This window comes from Hyperolius riggenbachi, chromosome 5 (genome assembly GCF_040937935.1).
Source record: "Hyperolius riggenbachi isolate aHypRig1 chromosome 5, aHypRig1.pri, whole genome shotgun sequence".
Taxonomy (NCBI): Eukaryota; Metazoa; Chordata; class Amphibia; order Anura; family Hyperoliidae; genus Hyperolius; species Hyperolius riggenbachi.
The window spans coordinates 403,980,623-403,994,243 of record NC_090650.1 but is presented as its reverse complement, the minus strand read 5'-3'; the positions used below and the strand labels follow the sequence as shown (position 1 = coordinate 403,994,243).

The 13,621-nt window shown below is 44.5% G+C and overlaps 1 long non-coding RNA gene across 1 annotated transcript in view; it reads left to right on the top strand.

Annotated features, from left to right (window-relative positions):
- Positions 1–13,621, top strand: part of LOC137517862 (uncharacterized) — a 28,783-nt gene that overhangs the window by 13,907 nt on the left and 1,255 nt on the right. Inside the window, exons 2-3 of the long non-coding RNA XR_011020691.1 lie at positions 5,716–6,032; positions 12,493–12,653. This is a non-coding gene — a long non-coding RNA (uncharacterized lncRNA). The remainder of the gene's footprint in view (positions 1–5,715; positions 6,033–12,492; positions 12,654–13,621) is intronic.

Sequence of the window (13,621 nt, the reverse complement as noted above, 5' to 3'; positions counted from 1 at the left end):
TTTTTGGTGTAGTAGATTTCATATATTGTTACAATAAAGCTGTTACTGAACAGCTTCTGTAACAAAAACACCTGCAAAACTGCTCTGAACTGCGGTTTGCGTTTTTCCTATACTTTACATTGGAGGCAGAAATGCCTTCGCAATCCAAAATCTGCAGCAGCCCGGGAGTATGCGTTTCTGCAAAACGCCTCCAGCTCTGGTGTGCACCAGCCCATTGAAATACATTACCCAAGCGTAGTGTTGGACGAACACCTGTTCGGGTTCGGGAAAGTTCGCCGAACATGGCCTCAATGTTCGGCATGTTCGGGCGGAACCCCGAACTTCCCGAACATCCCGCTTTTGGGGGCCCTATGGGGTCGCAGGCATAAGGGGGGAGCATGCCCCGATCCCGGGGGGGGTCGGAAATTCCCCCCACCCCCTCCGCTAGCGCTCCCCCCTCTGCCCGCTTCCCCATACAAAAGTTTCAGGAAGTACCGGTCCGGTGGTAGTGGGTGGCTGGCAGTGGGCGGCACTGTGAAGTGAGTGACTGAGGAGGAGGAGTCCGGAGAGTGACGCGTTGAGGGAGGCCGGGCAACGGGCGGTTCAGCAGTAGTACGGTACTACTGCTGAGTAGTGCTGCTGGGTGGGGGGAATTTCCGACCCCCCCCTGCGATCGGGGCATGCTCCCCCCTTATGCCTACGACCCCATAGGGGGGCAGTATTCGGCCGAACAGGGCCCTGTTCGGCCGAACAGGGGCCCTGTTCGGCCCTGTTCGGCAGCCAATTAGTAGTTCGGGGCAAACCCGAACTTAAAAGGCCGAACACCATCAGGTGTTCGGCCGAACTCGAACATCACCCGAACAGGGTGATGTTCTGCAGAACCCGAACAGTGGCGAACACTGTTCGCCCAACACTACCCAAGCGTATCCGCAGCCGCAAGCGGATCGCAAAACGCAGCCGAACCACTCTGGTGTGCACTAGGCCTAAGTGCTGTCCTGTTGGAGGTGGGGAGAGGGACAAATGCACAATGCACGACAGAGTGGCTTCCAGTTGGAGGAGTAAGAAGGACTACAAGGCTTGCAAACTACAGTTACATAGAGATAAACAAACATTATTGCCCTTAAGGATTGGGACTCGGTTACTTGGGTGACAGTCCAGGACCAAGTGCTGTTCTGTTGCCATGGAGGGGGAGAGGGACGACGGCATGATGCACAGCAGAACCGCTTCTAGTTGGAGGCAGAAGAAGGAGGACAATGGCCTCAATTCTGGTGCACTTATCGTCCGTTTTACCGCATAAGTGGTATTGTACCACATGCGGTAAAAGCAGTTTGTTATTATGGTCGATTTTAGTCATAATTTACTGCATGCGCCATGCAGTAAATTAGGTCATAAAATGTGCAGTATTTTACCAAAAATTGTAATTTTCATGAAAAATAGGGGGCATGTTAGCACATAATTTACACGTTTAAGACCTGTCTGTACCTGGTGGTAAAGTCAATTTGTATGCATTTTGCAGTTTTTAGTGGCGTTCCTATTCAGTTTCTATCCCTGTTTTAGTGGAGTCCCTTTTCCAGCTGTGTAATAGAAAAGAATAGTAGAAATATTTACTGGATTTTTTTTTATACAGGATGCCTATAAATATACTTTCTATAGGCTGCTACATAATAAAATATACCTTCCCCCTCCAAAACAAAACACCTTCCACACACTATCCTAAGTTATGCAAGTCAATGAAAGACTATTATTATTATTTTTCCTGCACTTCTTGCATTTACCACTCGTTTTACCGTATGTTTGGACTTGCAGAATAATCTTTCAGAGTTGCCAAAAAAATTGAAAATACTGCATGAGGTATTTTACCTACAATTTTTTGTTTACCGCACATAGCTACCAGAATTGAGGCCAATGCATCTGGCTGTGGCAATCTGGCACTCTGGATCTCTCAGTGAGATATTTATGCAGAAACCACCCCCGACTAGCTGAGAACACACTAGCTTGTTCGCCGGTCTTGAGGTGTTATTGGCCTATGTATGTTTAGCATTAGGTAACTGGAGTGGGTAAAATGATCTTACTGGCTTTTGCCGATAATGAGAAAGAAAGTACTTGTGAAGTCCAGAAAGACCTACTCAACCTACTTCCCCTCTGACCTCAGTATGTTCCGAATGATAAATAGCCGTGCCAAAGCCAAATAAGCAATACTCATTAGGTAAATGTTTATGGAGAGAGGCAGGCTACAGTGGCGGAATAATTGCAGAGCTGAGATTATAATAGCATTTAATTAATTTTCTTCCAGGAGTGTAGAAAAGGTTTACGTTTATTATAATGAGCGTGGGAACTCCCGGGAGTATCATCGCCTTGACTCCCTGCCTCTCCGTTCTGTTTTACAGGCAAATTAAATCAAAGACAAAAGGAAACGCTTGTTTTTGACTGTTTTATACATATTTTATTAGAGTTACTTTGAGGGTGACTGATCCCGACGGCTTGTTTTTTTATCTGTTTGGAAGTTTTGCTGTCTCAGTCAAATGTACTGAAAGGATGGATGAAAGCCAAAAACTATTTTCTAATTGTTAATAATTCAGCACATTCCCCTTCGTGCGGTCTTTTATTTACAAAAAGGACCTGTAGCGGGTCGGAGCTGTGTGTTTTACAGTTACTTTACAAAGTCGGGACAGGGACTGAAACTTAAACAGAGCATGAGCTGGATAAGGACCTAAAACCTGCGTTTAAAGGAGAACTGTAGTAAAAATAACATAATGAATAAAATTCCTTATTTTTTACAAAATTAATATATAGATTTTTTTAATCAGTGTTTGCCCATTTTTTTAATCTTTCCTCTCCCTGATTTACATTTTGAGATTTATCACTCGTGGTGACATCTTTAGTTCTGTCAGGTGATCTGTACGGAATCATTCTATTCGGTTTATTACTAAGAGCTCTATGCACAGAGGGAGATACTGGTTGCTTGGCAGTTTGAAAAAGTCATTATTTCCCACAGAGGAACGAGGTTCACAGATAGCAAATTGTCAGCACCTTGGTCATGACATCACACTGTGGGAGTGGTTTCACCACAATATCAGCCATGCAGACCCCCCTGATGATCTATTCAAGAAAAGGTTAAGCATGTTCATGGGAAAGGGGGTATCAGCTGGTGATTGGGATGAAGTTCAATCCTTAGTTAAAGTTCCTCTTTAAGCATAGGTTTGTTTGTTTTTTTTGTTTGTTTTTTTTAGACCAATATTTTATACTAATTTATTGGGCACCGCGTGTAGTAAAACCTACACCTCATTTGTGGCTGTTCTAGCCTGATGTGGCGTAGGATTTACGCCGCCCGCTGTTTCCGCACCCGAGGCGATAGTGTGCACCCAAGAGGGGAGACTAAGCTGTCATATGACTACTGGCATCTCCCCTCAGTGATCAGCGGCCATCGCACATGGCTCCTGATCATGTGATCACTACGATCAACTGCGGCGGTGGGGGGGGAGGATCCACTCACCTTCCTGACGTCCCCCCAGGGATCGGCACTCCCCTCCGCTCTGGCCAGCATCCCTGCTCACTCCGACTTAAAGTGGAATATAACTCTGCATTTCAACTTTGCTCTAAAACATTATTTACAGCATATTATATGCAAAAAGCATTTTTTTTTTTTACTAGACCAGCATTGGAAGGGTTACACAGGGCTTTAAAGTTCCTGGAGATTTCTGCAGACGCATCCGAAGCTGAAATAGATACATTTTGTTTACATAAATGTATCTAAGTGTTGAATGTTACACACACATTGGCTGTCCTCCAGCTCAGTCAGAGAGATGAGTCACATGCCACACTTAGATACATTTATGTAAACAAAATGTATCTATTTCAGCTTCGGATGCGTCTGCAGAAATCTCCAGGAACTTTAAAGCCCTGTGTAACCCTTCCAATGCTGGTCTAGTAAAAAAAAAATGTTTTTTGCATATAATATACTGTAAATAATGTTTTAGAGCAAAGTTGAAATGTAGGGTTATATTCCGCTTTAAGTGCCGGGTCCCGGCTTAATGACATCATCAAACCGCGACCCGGAACTTAGCGGCAGTACAAGCGGGGATGCTGGCCGGAGCAGAGGGATCCACAGCTGCTCATCACTGGAGCCTGGGAGGTGAGTAAAGGCTGAGGCTACAGGGGGGACATCTGGCTACAGGGGTCACACCATGCCCAGCAAGCCACACTGGAGATCCGACTGCCTGACCCCCCCCCCCCCCAAACGCAATCCCTTTCCCACATGTAAAATAGCATGGTCCTCAAGGGGGGTTAGGCTGACAGTCCCGAAAGGATTAAAGACGTGGAAAAATATTTTTTTAAAATGTTGCTCTATATAAATGTCGTGCATAATATTTGGGATGCCTGTTAGTACTGTGCTGCAATTTTATATTTATATAACACAGACATCTTCAGGAACCCTTTACAATGTCCATAATAAGTTCACTGACTGTCCCTCAGAGGCCCTCATAATGTAAACTCTACATAGTTTAGTGTATCTTTTCCATCATAGTCTATAGCAATGTGCCCATGTTGTGATTTTTCAAGTGATTCTTCCCGCAACAAGTGATGAGTAATTGTCACTGTGATATTGTGATGTGCGTACGCAATTAAACAAACGTTTTGCGACACATAGCGATTACGACCATCACTGCAGATCAGATCAGATCTTTAAGATACCCGATCATTTGAACTCTCATTCGCGCCCATCGTGTGCCATCACATGATGTTCCCTCTATGTTCCCGTGGGTAGGAAGGTGGATTTTCTGTCCTCTCCTCTTGCCCTTCTCTTTGTCTCATTAGTCTGGCACTTCTGGCTGGTGTGGCTGCAACTCGATAACAGCCCCTCCTACTCCCAAGCCCACGAGAACTTCTGGAAAAGAGGGGCCATACATTTGCCACACTGATTCGTTGTTGCCCATGGGAAGGAGCGATGGACACATTCGCTCGCAGCCCTTACTTGCAGAGTCTTCGGCGTGCAACCACTATCTACCAACCCAGTAGTCCTTTTGCAATCAACTGGTAAATTTGCGATCAATGCAATAGGATCCCTTGCTTTGAGAGATCAACTGGATTAATTTTGGGTTTAATTTGACAAAATATGCTTGCTGCTCATGGCCTCAGAGAGACCTCACCTGAAATGCAGGATACGGGCTGCATTTGTTTTGCGTCTCCATTTTTTATTGTGACAATAATTTTGCTATAGGCAAAAGAAAGATGTCATCTATATGAACTAGTGGTAGACGGAAGAAGCCGCTAATAATGAGACATAAGTCACTTGCTGTTACATGATGCGAGTGACCAATAAAAACGCCAGGGGGGCCTAATGTATATACTGAAAGAAATTGTTTACGAATGCTTCTTGATGGTTTACAGCTGAAGCATCACCTCTCAGAGCTTCTTCACATCTGCCAATATTAGAATTAAGAAAAAAGTACAAGCGTGCTTCAAAAGTGATAATTATTAAGGAAGAGTGATCTGATTTTAGCTCCTCTTGCCGTAATAAAGTCGTTTCTTCACAGCTGAGTGATGGGCTAAGTGACAGCTGTCATCCCGCTCAGTCTTATTCCATTTACCTCACACAAATGTTTTTTTTTTCTCTTTTTACCAGGCAGAAAGTAACCGGTGGAATTTCAGAAGATGGACTCAGCTTTCTTGATTAGATTAATGGATGTTGACTCAGTTCCGGGTGAATTGACACAGACATTTTGTATTTCCTGACAGGGTGTAATGACGACGCCACATATGGAAGAAGCAGGAGTGGAGGCTGGGGGCGCGGAGAGAGCCGCTACAGCGCTATAAACAGACCTGCGGTGTGACGGCGTCACACAAGCGGAGGAGACAGATGAAATATTTCATCAAATATATTTCACAACAGGAATTCTCAGAATTGTCAGACTATCCCAGCTTTTTTTGTTGATGACACTCACACATAAAATATTTATCCAAGAAGAAGCGGTGACAGAAAATAACAAGGCAATATGGAAAGTTGGAAGCACATTTGGACCACGATGGTGGTGAATTACATAACTCCAGTCAAGGCAGTTATTTACATTACATTTTTTTTTTAGCTTAGTTTATCTGCAGTTACTGTTTTATTTGTATTATATATGACAAAGTTTATACATTGGTTCAAAACGGTAGATGAAGGTTTAACTACCTTCCGACCGGCTAACGCCAAAGGGCGTGGCCACAGCGGCAGCCCCAGGACCGCCTAACGCCAATTGGCGTCAAGTCCTGGGGCTCTGTTTTGCAGGAGATTGTGCGCAGGTTGCGCGTGCATCTCCTGCTCCGCCCCCTCTTCAGTCTCCGAGCTGCGATTGCTGCTCGAGAGACTGTTAGACAGTGAAACTGCTGTCTAAACACATAGCACAGAGCTGCGATCAGCAGAAGCACTGTACTGGGGAAAGTCGTGTCACATGGCTTTCCCCCTGGGGGACAAGAGAGTGATCGGCTCTCATAGGCTGAAGCCTATGACAGCCGATCACGTGATTGAATGGCTGCATGGAGGGAGGGAGGGATGGAAATAAGAAAAAAATGTACATTTTGTTTAAAAAAAGACACAAATAAATATTTATAAAAAAAAAACACTTGGGGGCAATCAGACCCCACCAACAGAGAGCTGTGTTGGTGGGGGGAAAAGGGGGGGCTCACTCGTGTGCTGTGTTGTGCGGCCCTGCAGCTTAGCCTTAAAGCTGCAGTGGCAATTTTAGTTAAAATTGGCCTGGTCTTTAGGGGGGTTTACCACTGTGGTCCTCAAGTGGTTAAATAAGGATTACAATTTCTTGTACAGATATGATTGGTTTTGATGATATGCTTTTCACCTATTAAGGACCTTAGGCTTACATCCCCCTAGTGACCAGGCTATTTTTTACACTTCAGGCCACTGCAGCTTTAAGAGCTCGCTGCAGAGCCGTAGAAAGCAGCACACAAATAAATCACCTTCTTTTCTGCCCACCAAAGAGCTTTCTGTTGGTGGGCTCTGATCGCTGCTGCAGTTTAATAAATTATACTATTTTTGTTTATTATTCCCCTCCCTCCCCCTGGCAGCCAATCCCTGTGATCGTCTCTCATAGACATCAAGCTCAATGTACTTTCTAAACAATGTCTTGGGGACCGATCGACTTCAGATAAAATGCTTTTCTCTTTATCGTGTCCACCTGGACTCTGTTTGATCAGATTATTTAAAGGGTAGAAATGATAAAAAAAAATGATTGGCTCAAGTGCAGAATTAATGACCTCACATTGAATCAGCCTATGAGAGCCGATTGCTCTCTGAGCCTCCCAGGAGGACAGCCCAGTGACACGGCTGTCCTCAGTACAGCACTGCTATAGATCACAGCACTGTACAATGTAAATAGATGGCGGTTTTGCCGTCTAACAGTCTCGCTGCTAGGAGACTAATGATGGAGCTCCGCTCCATCATTTGATCGAGGATGCGCACACATCGGCGAGCGCGATCCCCAGCCAAATTGGTGTTGAGCAGTCGCCAAGAAGTTAAATCCCACTATTCTTTTATATTTTAATTTAATTTCATTTTTTTTTCTTGTGCCATTTTTTTTATTTGTGTGCTGGTAAAAAGGGTTTTAAATTCTGCAATTTTCTTCAGCTTACATCATTGTATGTAGACTGACCAAGTCACGTTTGAAGAGTCTGTGGTAAGTGATGGTTAACCAAACAAGTGGTCTTATCTTTTGGTCATAAATTAGCTAGCATCCATGTGAGACCCTCTTGATGTTGTAATCAAGGTATCCAGTGACTTTTATCGCAGAACAATGTATCTCCTTTTTAATGTCCAGTGTATATAAGCTTTGTTCTAAATGTTGTCAGTATACCGGAATCAGTCTGATGACGGCTTCAAGCCGAAAGCTTACTCCTTTTAGTTTAACCACTTCAGGATTCTGCGTACGCTTAAGTACGCCCCTGAATCCTGAAGTGGATTCCATGGAAACGGCCACTCGTACGAGGGTGTCTCCGTGAACACCCTGCGAGCCTCCGATCGCGGCTCGCAGGGTAAATGTAAACACATAGGGAAGATCTTCCCCGCTGTTTACATATATACGGTGCTGCTGCGCAGCAGCGCCATAGAGGAGATCGGCGATCCCCGGCCTCTGATTAGCCGGGGATCGCCGGCATCTGATAGGCTGAAGCCTATCCCATCAGGCGCAGGACAGATTTCTGCTCACAGGGGGAGGGAGAGGGAGGGAAGGGTAAGGAGGCCAGAAAACGCTGCGGAGCGGGGCTTTGAAGAGCCCCCCCGCAAGCGCAAACAGCCGGCGGCAATCAGACCCCCCCAGCAGGACATCACCCTAGTGGGGAAAAAAGGGGGGAAGTCTGATCGCCCTGGCTGCTATCTGATCGGTGCTGCGGGCTGGAGAGCCCACGCAGCACCGATCAGCAAAAAAAGCCCTGGCACAGAAGTGGTTAAAGGGGCACTATGGTGAAAAATTGTAAAAATTTTAATATGTGCAAACATAGACAAATAAGAAGTACATTTTTTCCAGAGTAAAATGAGCCATAAACTACTTTTCTCCTATGTTGCTGTCACTTACAATAGGTAGTAGAAATCTGACAGAAGTGACAGGTTTTGGACTAGTCCATCTCTTCATAAGGGATTCTCAGCAAGGATTTTATTCTTTATAAAGATATTCTCTAAAAAAGATTTAAACAATGATGCTGGTCAGCTTCCCTGCTCGCTACACAGTTGTGTGGCAGTTGGACAGAGCAACTGCCATTTACTAAGTGCTTTTGAAAATAAATAAATCCCTGAGAATCCCCCATGAAGAGATGGACTAATCCAAAACCTGTACTTTTTATGTAATGCACTTCTTATTTGTTTATGTTTGCTCATATTTTACATTTTACAATTTTTCACTATAGTGCCCCTTTAAGTTAGCCAATGAATGGTATCATCCTGATTCAAAACTCCTTGCTTTTACTGGTGGCTAACATGGAACAACACTCTACTGCTTCTATTAAGTATTTTTTACTAATTTAGGTGTTTTTATTTATTTATTTACTAGGGACAATTTTGAAGTAGGATAATTTAACCCATTCGCGTTCTGTCGTTTTCACTTGAGAAATGTTCACCTCCCATTCATTAGCCTATAACTTTATCACTACTTATCACAATGAACTGATCTATATCTTGTTTTTTCCGACACCAATAAGGCTTTCTTTGGGGGGTACATTTTGCTAAGAGCCACTTTACTGTAAATGCATTTTAACAGAAAGAATAAGAAAAAAACTGAAAAAAATCATTATTTCTCAGTTTTCAGCCATTATAGTTTTAAAATAATACATGCCTCCATAATTAAAACTAACGTATTGTATTTGCCCATATGTCCCAGTTATTACACCATTAAAATTATGTCCCTATCACAATGTATTGCGACAATATTTTATTTGGAAATAAAGGTGCATTTTTTCCGTTTAGCATCTATCACTATTTACAAGTTTAAAATAAAAAAAATATAGAAATATTTCATATTTACATTGATATTTAAAAAGTTTAGACCCTTAGGTAAATATTTACATGTTTTTTTTATTGTAATTTTTTTTTTTTTTTATATTAAACATTTTATTTGGGTATTTTTGGGAGAGTGGGATGTAAACAATAGTTTTATAATGTAAATGTGTCTTGAGTTTGATTTTTTTTAGTTTTAGTTGTAGTTTTACTTTTTGGCCCCAAGATGGCAGCCATAAGTTTGTTTACATGACGTCACTCTAAGCGTAACATACACTTAGAGAGACGCATGGGGGAGATAACAGCCAGAAAAAGCGCAGCTGTCGCTTTTTCAGCGAGGGAGAGGAATCAGTGATCGGGCACCATAGCCCGATTCACTGATTGCCTGGATAACAAACCGCGGGGCGGGAGCACGTGTGCACGAGCGCGATAGGCCGCGGGAGCACGCATGGTTCCTGGACGTAGTTTCTACGTCCAGGAACTAAAATAGGTTAAAAGTATTTTTTTAATCCGGAAAATAAGACATATGAATGAAGATGTGATATTTGTTTACAGCCCCACTGTGAGGTGTGACTGGGAAGATTTGTAAGTACTGTACAAGAAAAGCAGTGCAGTTAAAGAAAATCTGTACTGAAAAAAAGTTCCCCTGGGGTGCTCACCTCAGTAGAAGGAGGCCTCTGGACCCTATCGAGGCTTCCCCCGTCCTCCTGTGTCCCACGGCGGTCTCGTCGCAGCCCCTGGAACGCACAGGCGACAAATTTGACAGCCTGTGAAATATTTACCTTTTCGGGCTCCAGCGGGGGTGCTGTTGCGGCTCTTCTGAAGGAGAGAGGCGAAAATAGCCGATCTCCGTCTACTCCGTTCTACTGCACAGGCGCAGGAGACTTACGCCTGCGCAGTAGAGTGGCCCGATGGAGATCGGCTATTTTCGCCTATCTCCGTTGGAAGAGCGGATACTGCGCCTGCGCTGGAGCCAAAAGGTAAATATTTGTAAATATTTACATCTCCGCCGCTCCGGGAGGATTTTCTCCACCGCCGTGGGACCAAGGAGGACGGGGGAAGCCTCAATAGGATCCGGAGGCTTCCCCCACCCGAGGTAAGTACCCCCCAGGGGAGTTTTTTTCATCACAGATTTTCTTTAAATTAAATTCTTAATTCTATAACTGACTCCCTGTTATTGTGCTTGACCGAGCTACCTCATGTAGCTCGGTCAAGCACAATAACGGAGTCAGTTATCAATTGCCAAGTCTGGGGACTTTGCTCTTGTAATCTTAAAGGTAAATGGGCCTATTAATAAAAGTGGTGATTTGTTTAAATGAGTGCCTTATGTATAAGAAATCACACCTTTCCACAACTGCCATTATTACCATTGTATTTCATCCAAAAAGTGACAATCGCTATATGCCGAACTAAGTTTAATTACAGAGCTACAGGTTGCCACTTTAGAGATCGACACTTTGAAAGTAGGAAATGCTATTGATTTCAGTGAAGCAGAATGTGATTTTGAGAGGTCAGTTAAAGGACAGTAAGTGATATGACTCAATGCATCTTTAACCACTTTCCCCACCACTACAGTATATCTACGTCAGGTGTGGCACCCTCCAAGCCACAGTGACGTAGATATACTGACCTGGCTGCAGCCCTGCTGTGCACGGTCGGGTGCGCTTCAGAGCACACCCTCCGGCACTGTCAGCTGCAATACTAATTGGTGGAAGGGATCATGTTCCCTTTTGTCCAATTAGTCCACCCCCTCCCATGAATGATCACTGCAGTAGTGAACTGCAGCGATCCTTCATCTGTCCCCCTCGGCGCACAATTAGTAAAAAAAAATCATCCAACGAGCAGCCTCACTCGCCTACCTTGTTCCTGCGACGATCCTGAAGCCTGGTCCTCTGATTACCGCTCTGCATTCAGCCGCGTTATGCCGGTAACCCGGGTCCCGGCTTGATGACGTCATCAAGACGGGATCCGGGTTACCGGCAATATATGGCTGACTGCAGAGCGAAGAACAGAGGATCGGGCTTCAGGACAGTCGCAGGAACAAGGTAGGTGAGTGAAGCTGCTTGCTGTTGGATTTTTTTAGGATTTCTGCACGGAGGTGGCTGCCTCATGGGGGGGGGGATCTGGCTATCGATCCTGGGGGGGTGGGGGTAGGATAAATAAAAGGGGGGGTTACATGTTTGTTGGGGGCATCTAATTGACTAAAGGGAGGGGGGATTTACTAATTTGGTGCATCTGGGCAACTGGGGGGGGCAGAAATCATATACTGGGGGCACATTTGGCTATAATGGGGGGCAGCACTAAACCTGGGGGTACATCTGGCCATAATGGGGTTAATCCTGATCCGGGGACACATATGGCTATAAAGAGGGGCACTATTCCTGAGGGTGCGTCTGTCAATCTATTCTGGGGCTGTCAAACGCAGGGGACACATGTGGCTATGCTAGGGGGGCTGATATTGGGGACACATCTGACTATACTGGGGGAGGCAGTGATACTGGGGACACATCTGGATATCTATACTGGGGCGACTTTAACTGGCGGCACAGTTTTTATGTCAATCGCACTTTTTGTTTCCAAACTGGAATTGGTCAAAATTGAGAAACAATGCATTTTTTTTTAAATTGTCCCACTTTTTCCCATTAAGATGCATAGAGAGGAACATTTTACTTCGTACCAAATACCCCCAATGAAAGCTTAGTTTGTCTTGAAAAAAACGATATATAGATAATTTAAGTGGCACGAGTACAGATGAAGTTATTGCTGATTAAAAAGGAACACCGCTAAAGTGTCAAAACTGCTCTGGTCAATAAGGGGAAAACAAGGTCTGGATGCGAAGTGGTTAAATGTTCTTCCAAACATATCATTACTACATAAATATGGCTGCCTAGAAACTGACCTTGTTCTGCAGAAGGTACACTTTAGTTATGAATTGTTTAATGTCCTCTGCAAAGTGCTATGGAAAAAGTTCCACCAAGATCATATAAATGTATAATAATGATAATTTCCTGTTTGTCACACGTGGTTTGTTTCAGTGATGATGTCATGATAGAGCTTTCATCTGGATTTCTGTTATTTTCTGGAGAAACCCTACTGCATCATCAGAGTGGTCTGGACTCTGGAGTACTGTCATTACAGCTAGGAGGGGGCATGACATTCATACAATTCAACCCTTCATTTCTCCACCAGAAGAATGGTAGGAATTGTTGTTAGAACAAGTTTCCCCCCCTCCCACTCTTTCAGATTTGTTGAACCGCAAGTTGGGAGGGAGGGGGTGAATTCAGTGACTAAAAAAGTAGGGAGTGCAGTAATATGGAAGTTATGCAGTGGTTCCTAGAATGTAGGGGGCTGCAGGGCTGGTGCTGCCACTAAGGCAAACGAGGCAATTTCCCCAGGGCCTCTGAGCACTGTCAGCCCTCACCGCCACCACCACCACTACCTGTGCTTCCAGAACTCTCTCCCAGTCCTCCACCTGACTACTCCCTGGGAACCCTTCATCATACTTGGCAGCAACTCACCTATACCTGAAGGGTGGAGGGGATTGTTAGAGTGGCCCCAGGTTAGCTTTGCCTTAAGGCTCCAATGCACCTGCAACTGACCCTGGGAGGTTGTGGAAATGAAAAAAACTATTAGAGCCTAAAAGTCTCTGAGTACTTCAGCTCCATGGCTTTCTGGTTCGATGGTGACGTCACATGACTATGACATAAAAGACTCTTATCCCTATATGTATGTGGGAGTTATTTAGATTGTGAAAGTGCACAATTAGGCGATTTGTGGCAAATGGATAATACTGTATTTTTTGGTCTATAAGACTCACTTTTTCTCCCCCAAAAGTTGGGGAAAAAAGTTACAAAGTCACTGCATCTTATAGTCCAAATGCCTGCTTATACGAACCTCCAACACGCCACAATATCAGGGACTCCCTGTACTGTGCCCATGCAGCGGAGGACAAAGGGGGACAAACGGAGGACATAGGGGAATACAAGGGGGCATAGAGAAGGACACAAGGGGAACAAAGGCAGACACAAGATGGACAGAAGTAGACACATGGGGGACACAGTAGGACACAAGAGGGACAGAGGAGGACACAGGAAGACACAAGGGGTATAAGGAGGCATAAGGTACAAAGGGGGCATAATCCACAAGATGCCCCTTCACCATGGA